The sequence below is a fragment of the Echinops telfairi genome, unplaced genomic scaffold, assembly GCF_000313985.2.
Source record: "Echinops telfairi isolate 266 unplaced genomic scaffold, ASM31398v2 ScPeMD7_18;HRSCAF=68, whole genome shotgun sequence".
NCBI lineage: Eukaryota > Metazoa > Chordata > Mammalia > Afrosoricida > Tenrecidae > Echinops > Echinops telfairi.
This window is the reverse complement of record NW_022103915.1, coordinates 37524373-37548556: the sequence shown is the minus strand read 5'-3', so window position 1 is coordinate 37548556 and position 24184 is coordinate 37524373. Positions and strand designations below refer to the sequence as shown.

The window sequence follows — 24184 nt, the reverse complement described above, 5'->3', positions numbered from 1 at the left end:
CTATGCAACCTCTTATGGACAACCTCCGACGGGTTACAGTACTCCAGCTGCCCCACAGGCCTACAGCCAGCCTGTCCAGGGCTACGGCACTGGTGCTTATGACACCACCACAGCAACGGTGACCACCACCCAGGCCTCTTATGCAGCCCAGTCTGCATACGGTACTCAGGCTGCCTACCCAACATATGGGCAGCAGCCGGCCGCCACCGCACCTGCAAGACCACAGGATGGTAGCAAGCCTGCTGAAACTAGTCAACCTCAATCCAGCACAGGAGGCTACAACCAGTCCAGCATGGGGTATGGACAAAGTAACTACAGTTACCCCCCAGGTGCCTGGGAGATACCCCATACAGCAGTCACCGAGCCTCCATCCTATCCTCCTACCAGCTATTCTTCTTCCCAGCCGACTGGCTACGATCAGAGCAGTTACTCTCAGCAGAACACCTATGGACAGCCAAGCAGCTACCGGCAGCAGAGCAGCTATGGACAGCAGCTGCCCACTAGCTACTCCCCCCCTCCCTGCCCTCCCCAGACTGGCTCCTACAGTCAGGCGCCAAGTCAATATAGCCAACAGAGCAGCAGCTTCAGGCAGCAGAGTTCATTCTGACAGGACCACCCCAGTAGCATGGGTGTTTATGGGCAGGAGTCTGGAGGATTTTCCGGACCAGGAGAAAACTGGAGCATGAGTGGCCCTGATAACTGGGGCAGGGGAAGAGGGAGGGAGATTTGATCGTGGAGGCATGAGCAGAGGTGGGCGGGGAGGAGGACACGGTGGAATGGGCAGCGCAGGAGAGTGAGGTGGCTTCAATAAGCCTGGTGCACCCACAGATGAAGGACCAGATCTTGATTTAGGTCCACCAGTCGATACCGATGAAGACTCTGACCAAACAGTGTGATTTATGTGCAGGGATTAAATGACAATGTGACTCTGGTCGATCTGACAGACTTCTTGAAGCAGTGTGGGGTGGTTAAGATGAACAAGAGAACTGGGCACCCTATGATCCATATCTACCTGGACAAGGAGACCGGCAAGCCCAAAGGCGATGCCACTGTGCCCTATAAGACCCACCGACTGTCAAGGCTGCCGTGGAGTGGTTTGATGGGAAAGATTTTCAAGGGAGCAAGCTTTTAAAGTGTCTCTGGCTCGTAAGAAGCCACCCATGAACAGCATGTGGGGTGGAATGCTACCCCGAAAGGGTAGAGGCATGCTGCCGCCACTCCGTGGAGGTCCCGGGGGCCCAGGAGGTCCTGGTGGGCCGATGGGTCACATGTGAGGCCTTGGAGGAGACAGAGGGGGCTTTCCCCGACGAGGACCCCTTAGTTCCCCAGGGAACCCCTCTGGAGGAGGAAACGCCCAGCACCGAGCAGTCTCCCAACCTGGGTTGTGGGAATCAGAACTTCGCCTGGAGAACCGAATGCAACCAGTGTAAGGCCCCTGAGCCTGAAGGCTTCCTCCCGCCCCCCTTCCCATTCCCAGGTGGTGACGGTGCCAGAGGCGGCCCTGGTGGCATGCGGGGCGGGAGTGGTGGCCTCATGGACCACGGAGGCCCTGGCGGAATGTTCAGAGGTGGCTTCCGTGGAGGTTGAGGCGTGGACCGAGGTGGCTTTGGTGGAGGAAGACGAGGTGGTCCCGGGGGTCCCCATGGACCATTGATGGAACAGATGGGAGGAAGAAGAGGCTGGCGTGGTGGACCTGGGAAAATGGATAAAGGCGAGCACCGCCAGGAGCGCAGAGACCGGCCCTATTAGACGAGACCCCGCAGAGCTGCATTGACTACCAGATTTATTTTTTAAACCAGAAAATGTTTTAAATTTATAATTCCATATTTATAATGTTGGCCACAACATTATTATTATTCCTTGTCTGTACTTTAGTATTTTTCACCATTTGTGGAGAAACATTAAAACAAGTTAAATGGTAAAAAAAAAAAAAAAGAAAGAATAGCCTGTAAATTGTTCAAGGTCTCATTGTTGACCTTTAGGAGTGTTTTCCAGTTGAGTTTAATGGGGTGCCATGCCCTGGCACTACAGTTTATTTTGGTATTCCCTGGGCACTTCATTGCTCTGTTCTCCTTGCTGTTCTGTTGTACCCTTAGTATTTTGCCTCAGTGTAGTGGGGTCAGATCGGGTGCGATTCCCTCACTGTGTCTCCAGTGTTGTCCTCAGTAGTGCTGTGGGTCAGTGAGGGATGTCATGTCTCGTAGTGGGGCCGGTCCTATGGTCCTCTCTGTGCTTTGGCTGATGTGAACGGGAATATTGTCCTCAGGGCTTGGCGGGCCAGGATGTGTTCCACTCTGTCTTCCTCTCCCTTCATTTGCTCCTGTGTGCTCTGATCAGACATGTCCCTCTCCCTGAGCCATAGCTTCAGTACTATCCTCTGAAGTGAATTCTTCTGTGGGGGCTGGGGGGAGAGGAGGGAACTGTCCACGTAGTTGGGATTGGGGCAGGCCTCTCAGACCTCTCTATTGGTTCCCTGTTTCATGCCAGTATGTTGCATTCACATCTTGGAGCACCGGGTTGAAGTCAATGTTCCCTCTTTCTCTGTGGCGATATAATCAATACCTTCCTCTTGGGTGGGTTAGTGCCCTGTTCCCCTGCTACCCATGTCTTTTTCTTTTCTTTTTTTCCCCTTCCTTTTTAGTTGGCTACCATATGTATCCCTGGATTTGGTCAGGCCCTTGCCATACTACCTGGACCTCACCCCAGGAATGTTTGTATACAGTAGCTTTTTCCCTATGCCCCTTTTGCATTGTTAAGCTTACCTCAGAGGACTCGTGTTGTACTTTTCCATAGTGGCTGTACATACCTACAGTGGATGAGAGTTCCTGTCTCCCCACAGCCCCTCCAATACTTGTTGATTTCTGATTTTTTGAATTGGGCTATCTTTGAGGGTGTTAGGTGGTATCTCATTGTTGTTTTAATTTGCATTTTTCTTATGGCTAATGACAGAACATTTTCTCATATATTTATTGGCCATTCGGATTTCTGCCCTTGTGAAACTTCTGTTCAAGTCCTTTGCCCACCTCTTCAGTGGGCAATTAGTTTTTTTCTTTTTGGAAGCTTGCAGAATATTATAGCTTTTAGTGATAAGGTCTTTGTCTGATGTGTTGTTGCTAAAGATGTTTTCCCAGTCTGTGGGCTCTCTTATTATTCTCTTGTTGAATTCTTTTGATGTACACAGATGACTTATCTTCAGTATATCCCAATTGTCAATTTGTGACTTATCTGTATTTGTGTCCTTCCCTATTTCCGATAGCCTATGTATTCCCTGCACCAAAGTTCTCAGGTTTGTCCCAATTCCATCATTGATGGCCTTAATAGTGTGGGGTTTTACCTCAAGGTCTGTTATCTACCTTGAGTTTATTCTTGTGCATGGAGTGAGATAAGGGTCTTGTGCATGGAGTGAGATAAGGGTCTTGCTTCATTTTTCAGCAGGTAAATATCCATTTTTTTTCCAGCATCACTTGTTGAAGAGGGCATCTGCTTCCCATTTGATTTTGGGGGGCCCTTATCAAAGATCAGTTGTCTGTATGCTGATGATTTTATTTCTAGGTTTTCAGTTCTTTTCCATTGACCTGAATATCTGTCATTATACCAATCCCATGCGGTTTTAACCACTGTGGCTGTTTAATATGTGCTAAAGTCAGGTAAAGCAAGCCCTCCCACTGTGTCCTTCTTGAGGAGTTCTCTGCTAATTCTGTGCTTCTTCCCTCTCCATATGAAGTTGGTAATCAGTTTTTTCATTTCTTTGAAGAAAGATGATGGTCATTGTGTCAGGATTGCATTAAACTTATATCGTGCCATGTGCAGAACTCACATTTTTACTATATTGAATCTTCCAATCCACAAGCATGGGATATTCTTCCCATTGTTGAGGTCACTCTTGGTTTCTTGTAATAGTAAAGAACACATTTCAAACTACATTTTGAACTGTCATTGAAAAGATGCCACTCATTTGGGTTATATTCTGAATGACCAATTTTCTTCAAAAGGTTTCATGTGTCATTGCAGAATACTAAGTTGTTGTCTTGGATAAAGAATCGCAGAAAATCCTTTTCTCTGCTTCGATAAAATGTTATTTTTGTTCTTGGCTGAAATACGTTCTTTTCCTATAGTCTGGAGGCAAGCAATTCAGAAGACTCCTTGGGAAGGTTTAAGCCCCTGATCAGATCCCTCAATTCATTGAGGTTAAAACAATCACTACATGAAGTTGTTTGGAATTCATTGTCATTTTCCCTACTTTCTATACCTTGTGAAATATATTAGACATGCAAGATTCATCCTCTGAGAGCTGTAGTAGTTCACAGAAAGGTGGAACGGGCAAAAGATCTGAGTTTGGAGCAGTGTGCATTATAGGAAAGGAATTAGATGAATAGTTATGAAACAAAGGTCATTATCCACCAATAAATGCGGGTAGTTTAAATACATAATTTTTCCCTTCAAATATGAAATCCCAATTCTGCAGCAGAGATCTTTTCAAGAGCAGTCCAAAATTTTCTAAATTAAACCATATCTAAGAAACTAGAGCTGATGTGGTCTATACAGTACATTTTTCTCAATCAACACCACAAATTAATCTAGGAGTAGGCCAAAGAACAAACACTCTCACCCCCCAAAAAAAAAGTTTGTTGTTGGGCTTTGTAAATCTTTGCAATGGCCACACAAAATTCACAGATAATACTCAGCATTACGGTGGTTTATTAGAGAAGTTAGTAGGTTATAACAGTCCAGGATCAGATCAGTAAACATTAATGATATATTCAGTGCTCCACATCACCTCTCCTCAGCCTGCAGCCAAGTCTCTCTCTGGTCCTCTGCCTCTAAGCCATATGGTTCATTGTCCTCTGCCCCTGTGGACCAGGAAATCTGCCCCGATCTCACAGCTCTGGGTTGTTGGTGCCACTCCTCTTGCTCTGTCCTAGTCTCCATGCTTGTCTCTGATTTGTCTGGTCTCGGCCTCCCCCACGTCAGATCAAGATTTGAAACTTGCTCTTGGATGATCCGGGGCTTTCCCTTTCCACTTCCACTTTAAAGATGGCCAGCAGGTGGTAACAAAAAGTGACCAATCTCCTCTATTAACATTATACATTCCCTATTTGCATCTCATTGCCATTGAATCTATTTTGACTCACAGCGATGCTAGAGAACAGGAGAGAACTGCCCTGTTGGCTATCCAAGATGGTAACTCCATTGTTGATGGGTGTCAGTGAGGTAGTTATAACTTACAGTGACCCTATGTACAGAACAAAACACTGGCTGGTCCTGCACCCTCCTCACAGTTGTCCCCATGTTTGAGTCCATTGTGGCAGCCACTGTGTCAGTCCATCTTAAGAAGGGCCTTCCTCTTTTTCACTGCCCCTCTACTCTGCTAAGCACTTTTTATGGGAGTGGAGAGCCTCATCTTTCTACTAAGTACCAGCTGGTGATTTCGAACTGCTGACCTTGTGGTCAGCAACACAATGTGTAACCCAGTATACTACCCATCCAATCATTTGGTGGGAGTTCCAGAGACTTGGGTAGAAGAGCCATAATAGGAAATTTCACTCCGCCACACCAACGAACTATTCTTTCAATTTTAATTTTAATCGCTACTTGCCTATTTCTCCCATCAATATCCTTCTCCCATTACTCCTAACCACTTGATCTACCTCTAGTTCATACCTTTATCTCCTCTAACTTGGCTTCATACTTCAGCTGACCAGACCACCTAATGTAGGAAGTACACTTTGATTTTTCTATTCCTTCTCTATTTCCTTGGCCTCACTTTTCTCCTCTGCATTCTAATTTCTCCTCACCTATTATTCCTCCTTCCTCCTGGTTTTTAAGCTCTATTTATTGACTCCATGTCCTCAGAATTTTCCACTTTTTAGTTCATGTCCACTTCTAATGTGTCTGATGTCCACTCACCTAGTATATTTTTATAATGCAGAAATGTGCCAGCAGGCCATCTGTTTGCTGTCAAGAGAAATCCAGAGATAAAAATACTGCAGAAAATGTATCATTTACAGTTTTCTTGAGAATAAGGCAATTGCTGATTTTGAAGCCACTGAAGGTCTTAGAAGTTACTAGGATACAAGTTCTTGTGTCACATTGTCAGTATCGAATCTTCCCTTCACTCATGATGACCTCGTGCATAATGGAACCAGACTCCTGTGATTCATAAGGTCTTCATTAGCTGAGTTTTGGAAGTAGATCACTAGACCTTTCATCCCAGTCCATCTTAGTCTGGGAATTCCACTGAAACCTGTTCTGCATTGCACCATCACCAAAGACTTCTCGGAAGATGAGTGGTGACTGTGTATGAGGTGCTTCAGCTGAGAATTAAACCCAGGTGTCTGGCAGATAAAGTGGGAATTCTACAACTGAACCACCATTGTCCTGTGTCTCAATAGGAGGGGCAGATCTGTCTACAAATAAATAAGTAGAAGTAAATTTATAAATGGTGCTGAGTACCATGTTATAGCTCACTATAATATACCTAGTGTTGTTCAGATGCAGTTAGATTAAAATTTAACACTTCTTATTTGGGCCTTTTGACCCATTTTAAATTTGTTCCGCTTCTTGATGTTTTACATTTTCATTTCAGTTGAGACTCTATTTTATTTTGTCATTGCCATTGGCTTTTGTTTGTTTCTTGATTTTGTTTTGTGTGCTTTTCTGTATATGAAATCAGAATAGGTAAATAATGAGTCTGTAGCTGGATTCATAAGGAAGATGGCAGTGGAAGTTGGGGAAATGGAGGGCTAACAACAATGAGTATGAGAAAGAAGAAAATGTCCTAAAATTTATTGTGGTGATGACTGCATAGCTTTTCTTAATATGATTTCAATGTATGATATGTGAATAAATGGCAATAAAAACAAAATAGATGCCAATAAAAACAAAAATAAATAAAATGTTAAAGAACAACAAGATGTGTATGTATACCAAGTGTTGCTTTATCGATTCCAACTCATAGCAATCCTATAGGGTAGAGTAGAACTGCCCCATCGAGTTTCTAAGGCTGTAAGTCTTTATGGAAGCAGACTGCCACATCTTTCTTCATGGAGCAGTTGGTGGATTTGAACCGCCAACTTCCTAGTTAACAACTGTAACCCTCAGACTCCTACTATTAATATAGTTTTACTCTTTCCTATTGTGTTGCTATGAGTTAGAATGAACAAGATGGCAGTGAGTATGGTTTGGGGTAGACAGACCTGGTGATTTATTTTTGAAAGGTCAGAACCTACTCATGATAGTCAACAACAAGGGTTTTTCTTGAGGAGAAATATTCCTGGTGCTTTGGAATGACTTATCTCTCTGTTTGAACAAATACTCTCCTGGGGCCATTAGAACTTCCCTCCTCCCCCCAGCAGCTTTGTGATGTACGTGGTAGGCCCTGGTTTACAGACCCGGGAGATGAGATGGTCACTTGACTAAAGTCAGTTGACTTGGTACAAATTTTACAGTTGGCTAATTGCAGAGCCCTGTGTTTCCTGTCTCTTAGCTCATGTGATAGAGATAGAATATGATTTATTTTGTGTTGCTTATTTAGATGAATGCCTGAGAGCATTTCCTTCTCCTTCATAAAATCCTGCAAAGACCACCACAACAAAACAACCTTGGTAAAACGATCATTAGAAAGTAAAGTTACCTGAATTTGATGACCACCTTTTCAATTTCCTAATAATGGGAGTGCTTGGTTTTTAGGTGCTCCTTTTGAATCATAAAAACTAAACCCATGAAATATTGTACACTAGGGATTTTCTGTGAAATCCTCTAAAAACAAAGAAAGACCAACCAGTTGCAAGATTAGTCCTTACTGATTAACTTAAAATGACCCTGCTTTGATGATAAAGCTCCCCAGTCCTTGCCAGAGCAGGTGATCTCATTGGGGAGGATTGTGGAGTGTAGTGGGAACCAACAAAGTCTCAGGGATTTCTTTTGTGTGTTCCTCTCCCCTTTGGGTTGAAGTAGGGAAACCATTTGTGGAACTGCTTTTGGTCCTGCCACGAGTGTGCTTGGGAATACAGAATGCATTCCAATGGGGATGTAGGGGGATGTTAGCTGTTCAGGAAAAAGAACCCTTACCAAAGGTAATGGCTCCCACTAGCATTTTCAGTAACATGTACCAGATGTGGGTAGTTAATTATTCTCAGATCTGATAAGTACCTGCCAACCAAGGCTAATTTTATTTTCAGTAAACAGTGGCCAAAGGTCCTAGCTGTTCACTTGATAGGATAGGGCCTGTTTGCACTTATCTATTAATAAAAGCACAACACTTCTTTCGTTTTCCTTTCCCAGGGCCAGATAATGCATTTCAGACACACAGCATATTTGTCTTAGTAAATCAGACAAAGTAAACAAATCTGGTAGATTAACTTGGTAAACAGAGAATAGTTATGTGTTACCTTTGGGGGTTAGCTCATTGCCATATAAGTAGCATTAACTGCACGGTATTTTCAACCTTTACAGAGCAAGACCATTTTTTTTTTTTTCAATCTTGAAAGCGAGGGATATGTTTCTTAAGTTCTTTCAGATGTCTTTCTATAGGGAGATTTGGAAATCACTTGACAATGAAATTCATTCTCTTATTTTTTGTCCATTTAGTGATCCGTTGCGAACTTTGCACTGGCACACAGTGTGTCTCTAAGCCTGGAACCCGCTGTGGCTGATCTCAGGAGGAAACTGTGACTGAGCAGTTGCCTGCCAACTCTGCCAGAGGGAGATAATGCCCAGGGTAGAAGTTATTGATTTGGCTGCAACAGCACTTCAAATTTTATGCTGGAAAAAGGGAGAGGGAGGTAGAAATTCTGACTTTATCCATCCAGGTTTTTCACTTGGACAAAGGGTCCGATTAGAGTCTGAAGTGCTATTTATTTAGCAATGTGGGTGTCGGCTTGTGAGAACTGGCATGCCACATACCAGTTATTTCACACTAATCCACAAAGCTCTATTATGTCAAAGTAACTTCCAGCCACTCCAAGCCTGGACTAGATCTATGCTGGTGATTCAGTTGTTTAGCCTCCAAGTCTCATAGCCTTCTAAACCCAAGTGAACCATATCAGAGCCATTGCGGTAGAGTTGATTCCCACTCATAGTGACCCTGTAGGACAGGGCAGGACTGCCCCAATGAACTTTCAAGGCTATAATTTTTGTGGGTGCCAATAGCCGCATCTTTCTGCTATGGAGTAGCTGGTGGGTTCAAACTCCTGACCTTTTTAGCAGCCAGGTATTTGAACTACTGTGCCATCAGGATGCCTTCTTGTCTCGCTACTTAATGATCAATAACAACTCTCTTTACCAAGACATACTATCTTTTTTTTTTGCATTGGCTTTATATTTAAAGTTGCAAGTACCTACTTTTACATAAGATATATGTACTGTACAACACCCCCCCAAAAGTACAAACCCCTTGTGCATTAGTTTTCTATGCATGCTATGTGTGGGTGTTGTTTACATGGCTGCATTGTTTTGAAAAATATAGGATAATTTATGAAACTTTTTAGTTTTGCATGTTATGTAATAATCCACCTAATTTGATAAATGTGCATAAAAGAAACAGTTACAGGAGTAGCTGAAAGGGTTCAGAGCAAATTTCCTACTCACATCAGTACTCTCATCCCCAAGATAATCTGTGCTTAATATATTATTTCATAAGAGAGTGCCCTGGCACGGTGCCGTGCATATAGTGCCAAGTGCCAATGGTAACTTCCTAAGTGGTGATTGATGATAATGGCAGTGTAGGGGAGACATGCTCACCAGGGGTTTGGAGCTCTCTATTCTGTTTCCAGCTCGACTTTAATGACCTACTGAGAGGCCATGGGCATGTTATTTCTACTTTGGGCTGTAATTTCTTAGTTGTACATATACCATGAAGATAAAAGCCCTAGTTCATTTGCTGACCTGGTAGGCAAGTTGTTAGTACTAATGAGAGAAAGTGTAACATTCTTTTACTTCCAAGGATGAAAGGTTTGTAAACAAAAGTTCATCATTACATGATTGTCAAATTGTTGTTGTCAAGTCGATTCTGACTCATAGTGACTGTGTGCAACAGAACAAAATACTGCCCAGGTCAGTTCCAGCAGCACAACTGTTGCTATGCCATTGTCGCCACCCTGTGCCTATCTACCTCATTGAGAGACTTCTGCTTTTTCTCTTCACGAAGCATGATATTCTTCTCCAGGGACTGGTCCCCCCCGCCCCCATAACATATGCAAAGTATCTGCAGCAAAGTCTTGGAGCATCCTGTTTTGATTCTTTCCAGGACAGATTTGTTCGTTCCGATGGTGCATTCAACGGGAATTCAACGATCTTGGCCAACACCATACTTCAAAGGCATCAGTTCTTCTTCACTTATCCTTATTAATTGTCCATCTTGTGTCCAACTGCAACATTACATCACGACTCAATTGGCAAGCCACTGAGAATCATGGATCGGCCAAGTTAACACACAACCTTAACTGTCAATGCCACTGTCACCGATGCCTTAGTATTCTATTGCCAAAGATACATCATTAATAAACAAAAGAGTTGGCTAGTAGACATTTTAGTATTGTAAATGCAAAATATCAGAGAATGAGATAGTATATAAATGCAGAGTGGGTGTACTACCTTCCGGTGTCCCATAATACCCTATATACTCCTATAGTTCCTCTGACCCCAATGACCCTTATTTTGCACATGTCCTTGTCAGTCTATTTGATGATTGGAGGGATGGTGTTGTATTCATATTTGCATTTCCATGTCTAGCTTAGTGGTTGGCAGAGGTTGGGCTTGGTTGATAGAATAAATGGATAGACAGATAAATGCACGTATGGACCATTTCTCCTAGCTTAATTTCCTCTCCATTTTAGCAGTGCATGGAAAATGGCCTTAAAAATACCCAGTTTAAGATTTAATAAACTAGACATTTCTTTAATTGCTAGAATTAAAGAGTCCATAGGAAAACTCTTCCAACTCCAATGCCTACCCAAAGATTTCACAGACAGGCTGAAATTTCTCCATGAAGATTCATTTGCTAGAACAATAATATTCCACTCACATGCCCTCCCCATTTAGAATTTTATAGTTACAGTGTTTACAAGCATTATCTTATTTAAGCTTGAAAATAGCTTTCTAAGGTAGATTTTTATTACATTTACTTTAGAGATTGAGAAATATAGCTTCAAAGCAATTCACCACTGTGCCTCAGGTCATTCCATTGACATACAACATACGACGGAGCCAGAGCTTGAACTTCGGTCCATTAGTACCAGCATTCTTTCTTCTTTAGCCTCTTGCCTTAGTGGGAAACATCAATCTATTGGCTGCAACCTTAGTGTAGATCTACCAAACAAATAACTTTCTTTTATCAACTCCCCAAGAGCAGAATTGAGAGTTTTTAACTTTTGAAAAGGAATGCAGAGAGAAACTGAAAACTTGGTTAGAGGACAATGACCGTAGGATGAGCACAGCTATAATGTGAATGTACCAATTTTATATTTCTTTAATGATCACTTCTCAGTATGACTTGGATTTGACTTAACGGTGGTGTTTCCATTAAAATATTTTTGTTTAATAAGCATTTCATCATCATTATACTGATAAACATTTTGTCTCATGAAAGTCCAAGATGCTGAATATTATATCATCACATCTTCAATATCCCCACATGTATTCTCTAAAAATCTTTAATATAACGGTCTCATTAGGCAGACCTGGCTATTTTTAGGGCCCCGCTTAAGCCCCGTGTGGTTATGAGTTGCTCTTTGTCTTTCGTGCTGTAAGTCTGGGTGTCTTTGGTCATGCATTCATATTGAGGAGCAGGGTGTGGGAATGTGCAATGTGTGTTCACGTGGACTCTGTTGATTGATGATTTCATTACTGAGTGATTGACAGGGACCCCTACTGTTTTGTAAGTGGATCTCCAGATGTCTGCATCTGTCTTTTCTCTAGGATTCATTTCTTTGTCCAGAGAGGAATCTTGTTCTTTTTCTTTACTTTATATTTCTGAGAGTTAAACAGATAGGTGCCAGAGTATATGGAGTTGAGGGAGAAAAAAGGGGCTAGAAATGAGGTTATTTTTTTACCCAGTATCTAGTCTTCTAGTTAATGCCCCATTTTCAGCTGATGACATTAACTCTCTGCTACATTTGGTATATTTGAGTCTAGAACTGCTTTAGGCCCATATCACCAGAGCATAAATCTCTGAATTATTTATAACCCCGAGCTAACTGTTTGTGCCATCCTGGTCATCTAGTAGGGCCCTAATAGGGGTTTAATGATGAACAGGCCTGCAACCCCTTAGCCTTTGTGACTTTGGTACAATCTCACTAATTTTCAGGTGAGGTTCCAAAACTGGGGAGATTTTGTCTACATAACGTTAGAGGGCCGACATCCCCAGAAAGTGATCATTTGGGAGACCTGATAGTCATTGTTGTGATCAGTACCTTCCTGATAGTGGAGTGATTTTTTGAGACTCTAAGTGCCTGAAATGTCTCGCACCATTTTGGCACTTGATATTCTTAGTTACTGCATTGCTTTTCTGGGATGGGCTATATAGTCATGGATCCAGAGAAACCCAGAGAGGAAGAGACCCCAAGGATGTTAGCACTTTGTGGGTGGGAGTTTATTAAATAAGGACTTCTAGGATTTCACCCCCTAGATTTAGGAACAAAATATGAGACGCTTCAAAAAGTTTGTGGGAAAACGGAATTAAAATATCATGAAATTTGCCCATGAGCACGGGGCGCATTTGTGTGATGGCCTTTCAGGCTTTAACTGATGATAGCGATGGTTATTTAGAAATGGATTTTGCCTGCAAGTATATTCCATGGCAGGTTCATTTTTTTCTTGTAATGTAGGAGGAATATTGTTGTTATAGAGCCCAGATGGAAATTCCCGCATATCAGCTGTTTCCTTGAGTCTTCAGAAGGTGGCATGGTTACATCAGCGCCCTGGAATTTAGATTAAACTACATTCAATTTGAAAAACTAATCACATCATCTAATATCATTGACTTATAATAGGCTGATTGATAGGGGCCAAAGCTGTTTTTGCCTGGTGCTGCATGCCTTTCACTCAGCCAGCCTTTTCAAACCAAGATGTTGATAAAGGGCTCTATAAATCTTAATAGTTGGAGACAGTTTAAAAGCATAGTTCAGTGGGCAAGGTCACACCCACTTAAGTGACCTATTTTGTATACTTTTCAAAAATAGGTTAATTAACTTAATAGAAATAATAGGACTCTCATATTGATGGGCAATTACTGGTAAAACAAGGGTTTTTTTTCTTCTTCTTTTCCCCCCATTTCTTATTTTTTCTTTACAAGTGAACACGATGTTCATGAAATTAAGGGCATAATAGCCCTGACAAGAACCAGGCTTAGCATGGCAGGTCATGTTCAGCGAGTCCATTTCAGACTTGCCATTTAAAATCTGCTTTGATTCCAGATCTTAGGACGTGGGCATACCTCCCCCTCCATTTCACTCCTGGCACCTCCGATCTCAGGAGGGATTCTTCTAGCTGTTGTTTTCCTAACCACTGAAACAGCAGTTGAGTGAGCAAAACCCTGTTCTGAAGGCACCAGCCTACAGAGCAAACCCTCGGAGTTTTAGCCTCTGCTCCTCTCATCAGAGGCTGTTTCCTTCATTCTCCTAAAGTTTGATCCATCCGGTGCCCTGGGAGAGGCAGCGGAGGAGAGCCAGAGAGCGCTTAGCCCGTGGCCTACTGTGGACAACGTGGACAAAGTTTTAGTTTCCTAAATTAGCTGGTCTTAGTTTTTTGCCTAGTGCTTGATTCACATGTTCAGCTCCCAAAGCAGTTTATCTTCTCCTGACACCTGTTACTGGTAGTTCCAACCTTGATATTCTATGACTGGATACCAAGGTCGCCTAGCTTCATTTCCTCACTCCTCATTCTTAAAATAGACTCCAACGGATGTTTTGTATCTTAAGCTGATAACATGAGTGTTATTGTCTGTTTCTTCTAAACTTTTTTGTGTGTGGATATATTTTATTGGGATTTGGGTGATGGCTTAGAGAGTAGTTTCCATTCAGCAGTTCACATACGCTTTGTGTGCTGCCGTTTAGTGTAGTCCTCACAATGTAACAACAACAGCCCACTTCCTCCCTTTGGCTCCTCCTCCTGCTTTTCCTCCTTTCTTTTCTTTTGAACTTTGCACTTACCATCTTTTTTACCTGGAATGGTCCATTGTTGTAAGGAGGCATGCACCTGCCTCGTGCTACCTTGTACCTTTGTCTATTGTTTAGCCCCAAATGGAGCCATGTGCATGAGTTCAATCCTACACTTGGAGAGTTCCTAAGGGCCATAGTCTCAGGAATTCTCTTAGACTCTATCTGGCCAATAAGCCTGGTCTTTTTTTTTCATTTAATAAATTTGGGTTCAATTCCTCATTTTCTTCTCATTCTCTCTAGGACCTTCTACTATGACTCTTTTCAGAGCAGTTGGTAGTGATAGCCAGACACAATCTAGTTCTTCTGGTCTTAGGGGTGTGGAGGTACAGCGCATATAGTATACTAGTGGTTTGGACTATTGTTTCCAGATACATTTGCTTTGCTTCATTCTCTTTTGCTTTAGATGGGGTGAGACCAATGCTTGCACTTTAGATAGACACCCACAAGCTTGTAAGACCCTAAGTAAGATGTAGAACATTTTACCATTATTATGGAAATAGTAATTAATGTCATGGAACAATTTGTGTTTAAATTTGTTGAATGGGAAACTAATTTGTTGCATAAACTTTCACCTAAAACACAATAAAATGTGGTTGTTTTTAAGTTTTCCCTTTTTATTTCCTCCACGAGTCATGGTGCCATTCATATCAGTAGAGTTGAAAAAGGGAAGGAAAGTTTGTACAAATATAATAATTTGTATTAAAATACTCTCTCTATGGATATTACTGGATCCTAATGGCTTAACTTCTCCTGTGGTCCGTCCAGGCAACTTGAGAGGCACTTAGTGATAGACATTTACGTGAGGACAAGTCGTTCTTGCAGGGTAATCATGATGGGTGTATTTTGAGCTGCAAGTCTTCGATGGATTCCTAGTTTACCTTACAGAAGTGCGGTTTCAGTACTTTCTTGCACTGCCTTGTCTACATGACTTTTCTAAATGGAAGCAAATCGTGTGTATGTGTGAGCACACGCGCATGCACGTACATGTGCGCACACATAAAACAGTACAAAACAAAATATAATCTCCCAAAACAAAACAAAATACAACCCCCCCACCCCCAGCCCATTTCCATCGATTCAGTTCTGACTGATAGCAACCACATTCTCTCAGAGCTGGATGGACTCTATGGGCCTTTCAGGACCATGATGGTTCAGAAGCAGACCTCCAGGCAGTCTCCAGAGCTCCCTCTGGGGGGGCTCAAACTACTACCTTTTTAAAATCATTTTATTGGGGGCTTGTACAACTCTTTTCACAATCCATATGTACATCCATTGTGTCAAGCACATTTGTTGCCCTCATCATTCTCAAAACATTTGCTTTCTACTTGAGCCCTTGGTATCTCCTCATTTTTCCCTTCCTTCCTCCCTCCCCCCTCCCTCATGAACCCTTGATAATTTATAAATGATTATTATTTTATCATATCTTATACTGCCCGACATCTCCCTTCACCCACCAAACTACTAACTTGAAAGTTATTAGTAGAATGCTTAACTTTTTTGGCCACCTAGGGACCCCTGTAAATGGATATAACCATCCTAAAAATCAGTATCATAACACATAGCTAGAACCAGGCTTAAAATCACATTGATTTTCATCATCAGCAATAACCTACCTTGCATTTTAATTTTCTGGAAATAATAAAAGCAAATATGAACATGTGGAAAAAAATCAATTACCAATAGCTCCACACTAAAATTACTACTAAGGACACGTACTTCTTTCTAGTCTTATATAAATTTTATTTTTCCATAATTTACTTCATAATTTATGCTCCATTTAAACATAATTTTTACATGGCTGTCTTCTCACTCTATCTTTTGTAAAAGTACTTAAGGGCAGCAACAGCCTCTTATGTTGGTAAGGTATTTTTCATTATCATTCTTCTAGATGTTGGACATTAAGATTGTGTTTGTTTTTAATCCACAATCAGTTTGGAAAGACTATAGGACCATTTAGATTCACGCCCACACAGACAAGAGTTCTGGGTGGTCAGCTGTTAACAGAAAGGGTGGAAGTTTAAATCCACCCAGAGGTGTGCCTCAGAAGAAAACCTGGGTGATCTGTGTCCCCAAAATCAGCCACTGAAAACCCCGGGGACCACAGCTCTCCTCTGACACTCATAGGTCACCATGAGTTGGAATTAACTCAATGGCCAGTGATATCTGGTTTGAGCATTAAAGGTTTCTTTTCGTAACATATTACAGGAAATAATGCTGTAGTTGACTTTTAGGCTAGGTTTCCAGAAATAAATGCTTCATGCCCTGATTTTGGCCTTTGGGTGGGGCAAAGTGGATTTTCATTAGGAGTCACCGAAAGGGCCAGCCCCACCTTCCGGGAGAGTTTGAGGCCACATACAGGTCAGTCACTCCTTTGTACCCTGCAAGTTGCTGAAGTCTCTCATTGTTCTGTGTGAACAGGTGGACTGTGTCTCAGCCTGATTGAGTTCATGTATTTATATAAGAGGTTCGCTTTTTGATAAAGAGGCTCTAACTTAGTTGGCCCACCATGATTTTCTCTGATTTGTTACTCTTCTGCTGGGAAGAATGAGAGGGAAGCAGGCCTTTCTGTAGTTGGGTGTTCTTTGGAGAAGGATTAAAGCCTACCTAGTCTTTTTCATTTGAATGGATTTTGTCATTTTATTAAAAAAAATTAAGTACTGTGTTTTACACAGGGATCACCTTTCATCTTATCTCGTTTCCTTTTTGTTTGCTGATAACAACATTAAAGGCCATCACATCTTTGTACCATAGTCATTTTTCTTTTAAAAAAATTTAATGGAACTAAAATTTAATTAAAAAGGAAAAGACAATAAGGAAAAATGTAACAAATAATACTTGCAAAGGAATGGGTGTGATAGAGTTTACGCATTGTCCTTACAAAATAGTTATGCAGTAATTGACACATATGCCTACATAGATTAATAGTAATGAGATAATAACTTGGGAGGGGAAATATTACTTTTACATGGATAACTGTAGAAAAATCAACAAACAGGTGGAAAAAATGTTTTAAAGTTTGTTGGGTTATTATCCCTTCTTCCTGTCTACCGGGATCTGAGGAGACACCTCCTCCAGCCACATTCCCTTGAAGAATTTCTTGTTTCACCTACATCACCAAGAAATGTTTTTACATTTCTAAAATTCTCAATGTCCATCATTGTATAGAAGTGTATGTTTCCTTATTTTCCCACCCTGATTTGCCTGTGAGCCCCTTAAAAGAAAGGACTCGCTTGCCAAATCCAATGGCCACTTGTCAGTCCTCAATTCTTCGTAATATGCTTGAACTACTGAATTGTATGCTAGGTGAACCATAGACACTTTTCAATGTGTGTTTATCTGCTGGTTTGAATACATTTCTTCCCATTACATTCTTTTAGGGCTTCCCTCGAAGAGCACCTCTCCAGTCTCACTTTGTACCTTCCCTTCTCCCTTAGACTTAAGGGAGTTCGCCTGCAAGAAGGACAAAGACTTGTTTCTTTGTTGTTGAGAAGAAGATGTGGGTCCTGTGTGTTCTTCTGTTATTGCATTCTTACCCTCTTATTTGTGTATTTGTTCTGTCCTTATTGCCTTGCCCTCTGATCACAAACATCTTCCGAAGGAAAGGAGAGACAGGGGCTAATGGCTTTGTCCCTTCTTTCTTGTTTGTTGCTATTGAGTTGGCTTTGACTCAGGGTGATCCCATGGACAACAGACTAACACACTTCTGGGTCCTAACCAGCGCCACAATCTTCAGTCTTCTCCAGGCTGTTATTGCAGCCACTCTGCTTCTGTGCCTTCCATCCTCGGGCCTCATTCTCAGTACTAGTCTTCTGGTGACCCAGAGAGTGCTCTGCTACTTTTCAGAAGCAGAACCCCAGACTTTTCTTCTTATTCTGTCTTAGTCTAACAAACTGCCCACCAGGGGTGACCCAGCTGGTATTTGAAATAGCAGTGGCATAGCCTCCAGCATCATGACAACATGCAAGCCACCACATATGACAAATGGTGTGAAGGCGATGGGCCCCTTTATGAGTCAGAGTCGAAGTCATAATTCCTATTTTATAGTTTGGAAGAATAAGAAGCTAAGCAAGATTAGGAGACTTGTCTAAGTCACAGAACCATTTGCATCGAGACATGAAAAGGATTAAGAATTCTTGCCAAACTCGCTGACAAGAATTTGTAAGTTTGTTTATAAGTTTCATTCATACAATACATGAGGTGTGTTGGCAGGAAAAATAATTGCATCTCTGTGTATCCAGGTTGAACTGATATCTACCAGATTTCAAGTGACTAAAGACCCTGAATGCAAGAACTGGAGAGAATTGAAAATAATGTGACCTGGACCATGGTTCCTTTCCCATTCAATTATTTCCTTTTAACCACTGATGGCTCTTTGTGCTTGGCTGGGTATGTTTCCAGCTAGTCAAGCCCATGTTATGAAAGAAAAATAAGACACTTAATCCTGTGAATGATTAACCTGCATTGGTCTCCCTCCCTGGTAGCCTGCCCTTCCTGTATTGTAGTCTGTTTACTCATTTCTGTGCCAAATCTCCAAGGTCCCTTATCATTGTAGTTTAAGGACACCTGCCCCATAGGGAATTGGGCCTTCGTTTTCATCTGAAAATGATGTGACTGATTCTACAGCTTTAGGCATGTGCATTTTTCAAAATTGCTAATTTTAAAAGTTCACCATTGTGAAAACCTAATTTGTTATTTATTTATTTTTACTTTACAGATAAGGAAATTGAGCTCAGGGAAGTTTTGACTTGCCAAAAGTCCCACAGCCAAGTCAGTGACAGAATTTAAATGAGTGTACACTTTTAATATACTTAGCTCAATGTCTAACCCGTTGAGGCATATGTTTGTTATTTCTCAAGCCCAGTGTAGGGCTAACTCTAGCCGTTTGCAGTTGTTAAGGCTCTGCGTTTGATCTGCTGCCCCTGAACCCAAGTCGATCTTGAATGTAGAATTAACTTCTTTGCATTCTTTGCAAAAAGCAGATTGCCATCCTGCTGTGCTGTCTGTTTGTCACTTTGAGGACTAGGGTGGACCTGACCCAAGTTGTGGTATTTTCAGTCACCTCATATGCATGTGAAAGTTAGACAATGCTTAAGGAAGACCATAGAACAATTGCTGTACTTGGATTGTGGTGCTGGTAAAGAATATTGAGAGTCCCATGGGCTTCCAAAAGAACAAACAGATCCGTCTTGGAGGAAGGATAGCCAGAATGCTCCTTAGAAACGAGGGTGGGGAGATGTAGTCTTGAATACTTTGGACATGTTATCAGGAAAGAGCCATGCCTGGAAAAGAACATCAAGCGTGGTAAAGTAGAAAGTTGGCAAAAATAGGGAGCTCCTCATCGAGATAGATGGACACCGTCGCTGCAACAATGGGCTCCCACATCTGCTTTGTGAGGACAGCACAAGACGGAGTAGAGTTTTATTCTGGTGTATACAGGGTCACTGCGAGTAGTAATTCACTCCATAGCACCTAACAACAGCATACTGTCTGTGGGAGCAACATGAATTTAGCAACCTAAGATCTTATTCTGCAAGGCCGGTAGTCAATAAGTATAGGGACTTCCAACTGGGGAATTAACCATTTTGGCTGTCATGAGGAAATTTGGCCAAATTTCCTCATGTGAACAGTACGTCCTAATTAGGCTCTTAGCGGTAACAAGAACAGAATAATACTATACCTTGATTTCCATGGCAGGGCTCAGGCATCTTCTATGGGATAGGAGTCTCAGAGCGTGTGAGTAACGTTGTGTGAAGGTCTCCAGGAGTTGGTTCAGGGACATTGACTATCCAAGTTCCTAGTAGAGAAAGCTAGAGGAGAAGAGACTTCTACAGTTTCCTCTTGAATAGCAGTGACAGGATGTGGAGTACTATCCATGCTTTTTGGCTTTTATTCCCTCTGGTTTGCAACCACTAGACTACATAGAAAAATATTTACTTAAGGAAAAATGCATAGCTTTGAAAGAGTACAGTTTTAAGATGATGGGTCAAATATGCAAAAGACTGCTACGTAGGTTAGTCTGTTGACATCGGTGACCACAGATTGGCTTACGAAGGGGAAAGTCCTAGCCACTGAAACCTCAGCCACTAGAAATTTACTCTGCAGGGTATCTTTGTAATTATACCACTGACTAGCCCTCTTGGACCATTTCATCACGATGCTTCCAGTTTGTGATCAACAGCTGCCTAGTGCTAGTCCCCATTCTCTCCCCGATAACAATAACAACATTTCTATCTCTTTATACTCTGCCATGTACATGTTTTTTTACTCTGCATGTTCTGACTCTGAAGGTGGGGCTGGTGTAAGTTCTATTTTCTTTAGGATGTAGAGTCCAGGACAGTTAAGGAATGATGGCAGTCCCAAGAACAGCGGTGGGAAAGGGAACAGCTTCATTGGGACTGAGACAGAGACATAATCTCGATGGGCCCTGGTGTCTCCTGGCTAAGATGAGGGCAATGTAGATACAGTGCTGTGAGCCCATGGGTGAAAGCTATGTAAAAGCAAAGTGCACTGGCACAGGATAGGCTACACAGGAAAGAGTAAACAATGCTGGGAGAAATCCAAAAGCATGTCCAGTGGGACCAAGACTAAGATCCACTGGACTGGATCAGAGTTAGTGATTGAATGTTCTTCTCTGTCATGCCATGTGACTAACTCCCTCACCCTCTTCAAATGTTTGTTTAAATGTCACCTTCTCAGCGAGGCCTACAAGCCTACTCTGAGCCACCTATTTGAACTTGTGATGAGTTGAAAGAATTCAGTACAGTCTCATCTTGATGAATCATCTTTTTAGGGGTTGAGCTACATAATATCAGAAAATGGTTGACTCCCTGGTGCAATTCACCTCTAAGTTTTTAGTTTATGTGCCTCCTTGCAAATAGCAGGATTAGGTTAGTGTAAATATTAATAATATTTACCCATGTGCCAGGGACAGCATGTGTTCTCTTTCTCCAGATGGGACTCAGCATTTCTCCAAAGGACCAAATAAGAAATGAAATAAAACTATAATAAATCAATTCTGTTGCAATAGGTGATCTTTGATCCTGGTCTACCACATTTTCTCATTTTATTGGCTCCTTCCTCATGTTTTTGTCCTTCTATCAAAAGTGCATAATTTCAAACTTCTTTTTACATCCTTTACTGCCATTGATGAGGAAATGCATTCAAGATGCATTTATGGGCCTTAGAGAAAGTTACTGTGTTTAGAATGGAAATAAAGCACGTTGTATTTGAGTTTTCATCCATCATGACGAGTAGCTTAAGTCATGTCAGACTGATTGTTTCTATTTTACACATTATATGTATGGCTCTTGAAGACTTGGTAGGTCTTTAAAGACTTGGGTAGGTAGGTCTTGTCCTTGCCATCCTTGTTTTGTTTGGGGTGTGTATGAGGTCACCAGCCTTCATAGGCTTCGCTAGCTAGACGTACACAGCCTTTGCATGAAAACAGCTCAGAAACACTTGTAACCCCCTCCTAGCGGGACGAAGAACAGAAAACTGGGTGAAGGGTGACAGAGGATGATGTAAGATATGAAAATAACAATCTATAACTTATCAAGGGTTCATGAGGGAGGGTGGGCAGGGGAGGAAGGGGTAAAATGAGGAGCTCATCGAGCTTGAGTAGAAAGAAAATGCTTTGAAAATGATGATGGAAGCATATGTAAAAATGTGCCTGACACAATAGATGAACATATGGATTGTGATAAGAGATGTAAGAGCCCCCAATAAAAGTATTTAATAATAAAAGAAAGAATCTGTGATGCATTTCCTTCTAAACCAATGCTTGGATATGACTTAAGCATGCTGGTGTCCCACCACTAAATCTAGGATTCTTTTGTGACTGCCAAAACAAATTCAGATTTTAGAGAAGGGTTGGTATACATTCCAGGGGGCTGAGATCAGGATATTGGCAGTGTTCAGTACTGAGGTGTTGCCTGTTCTCTTCCCCTTGGTCTGTGCGCGCCATGGCGAGTCATGCAGCAGCTTGCCGAGCACACCGAGGAGTGTGCTGCTGGCTTGGATGCTCCTGTGGGTGCATGTTCTGTTAGCTGGGCCCTCAGCCTGTGTGCTGACCTTCAGTCTCTCTAAACAGAAAGAAACACATTTTTATCTCAGAGGGATGCATGCTGGAAAACACATAAATTAACAGCTGCACATTTTTCTGGAACTTTGCTTGGATGCATGAAAATTGAGGCACAGAGAGGTTTAGTAATTTGACCAAGGCCCACAACACTAGATGTTAGTAGAAGTGGCATACAAACTCAACTCCAACTCCACTCTTTTTTTTTTCTCCTTTAAGATCATTTTATTGAGGGATCTTATAACAATCCATACATATTATATGAATAATTGTATCAAGCATATTTGTATATATGTTGCCATCATTATTTTCTAAACATTTACTTTCTACTTTAACCCTTAGCATCAGCTCCTGTTTTTTCCTTCACAACCCCCTCCCACCCTATGACCCTTTGATAAATTTAAGTTATTATTATTTTCATATCTTACACTGATGTCTGTTTCCCTTCCCCCACGGTTTCTGTTGTTCCTCACCCTGGGGTAGGTGGTGGTGGTATGTGTTGATCATTGCAATTGGCTCCTCCTTCTTCCCCTCCTCTTCTCGCCTCCCCCCTACCCTCCTGTTTCGCAACTCCATTCCTGTTTTGAGGGGGTTTATCTGACCTGGATTGCGTGTATCATGAGCTCTTATCTGTACCTGTGTACGTTTTGGCCTAGTCTGAAGTGAAAGCAGTACTGGGCTCATGATAGCAGGGGGGGGTGGGGGTGGTAAGGAAGCCTCAAGGAACCAGAGGAATATTGTGTGTTTCATCAGAGCTATACTGCACCCTGGTTGATTCATTCCTTCCTTGTGACCCTTCTGTGAGGACATGTCCCATTGTCTACAGATGGGTTTCGGGTCTCTGCTCTGACCCCTCTCGTTCCCAACAATATGGTTTTTTGTTTGTTTGTTTTGAGTCTTCTGATGCCTGTTACCTCATACCGTTGACACCTCATGATCACACAGACTGGTGTGCTTCTTCTGTGTGGGCTTGTTGCTTCTCTGCTAGATGGCCCCTTGTTTAACTTCAAGCCTTTAAGACCCCAGATACTGTATCTTTTGATATCCAGGCACCATTAGCTTTCTTTACCCCATTTGCTTGTGCATCTATTTTGTCTTCAGCGATCTTGCCAGAGGTTGAACATCACAGAATGCCAGGTTGTTAGAACAAAGTGTTCTTGCTTTGAGGGAGGGCTTGAGCAGAGGCCCCAAATCCACCCACTACTTCAATGTATAAATAAATGTACATAGGCCAATACCTATATATATTTTTTGAGAGCTGAACAGAATATTTTATTTATTTATAATCATTTTATTGTGGCTCATACAACTCTTATCACAATCCAACATCAGTTGTGTAAAGCACACTTATACATTCATTGCCCTCATCATTCTTCTTTAGTATTTTCTTTTCTTTTTTTAAATCATTTTATTAGGGGCTCATACAACTCTTATCACAATCCATACATATATCAATTGTGTAAAACGCATTTGTACATTCATTGCCCTCATCATTCTCAAAACATTTCCTCTCCACTTAAGCCCCCGGCATTAGGTCCTCATTTTTCCCCTCCCTCCCTGCTCCCCTCTCCCTCATGAGCCCTTAATAATTTATAAATTATTATTTTGTCATATCTTGCCCTGTCTGACATCTCCCTTCACCCACTTTTCTGTTGTCCGTCCCCCAGGGAGGAGGTCACATATAGTTACTTGTAATCAGTTCCCTCTTTCCAAACCACCCTCCCGCCACCCTCCCAGTATCAACACTCACACCACTGGTCCTGTAGGGATCATCCTCCCTGGATTCCCTGTATTTCCAGTTCCTATCTGTACCAGTGTACATCCTCTGGTCTAGCCAGACTTGCAAGGTTGAATTCGAGTCATGGTAGTGGGAGCGGGGAGGAAACATTTAGGAACTAGAGGAAAGTTCCAATACCTATATTTTTATGAATTAATATATTTACATATATAC

At 41.9% G+C, this 24184-nt stretch overlaps 1 protein-coding gene and 1 pseudogene across 1 annotated transcript in view; both read left to right on the top strand.

The window, feature by feature from the left end:
• The window catches only part of RAD51B (RAD51 paralog B), a 774217-nt gene that overhangs the window by 348708 nt on the left and 401325 nt on the right, over window positions 1-24184 (top strand). The window lies entirely within an intron of this gene.
• On the top strand, window positions 2-1924 carry LOC105979986 (annotated as a pseudogene).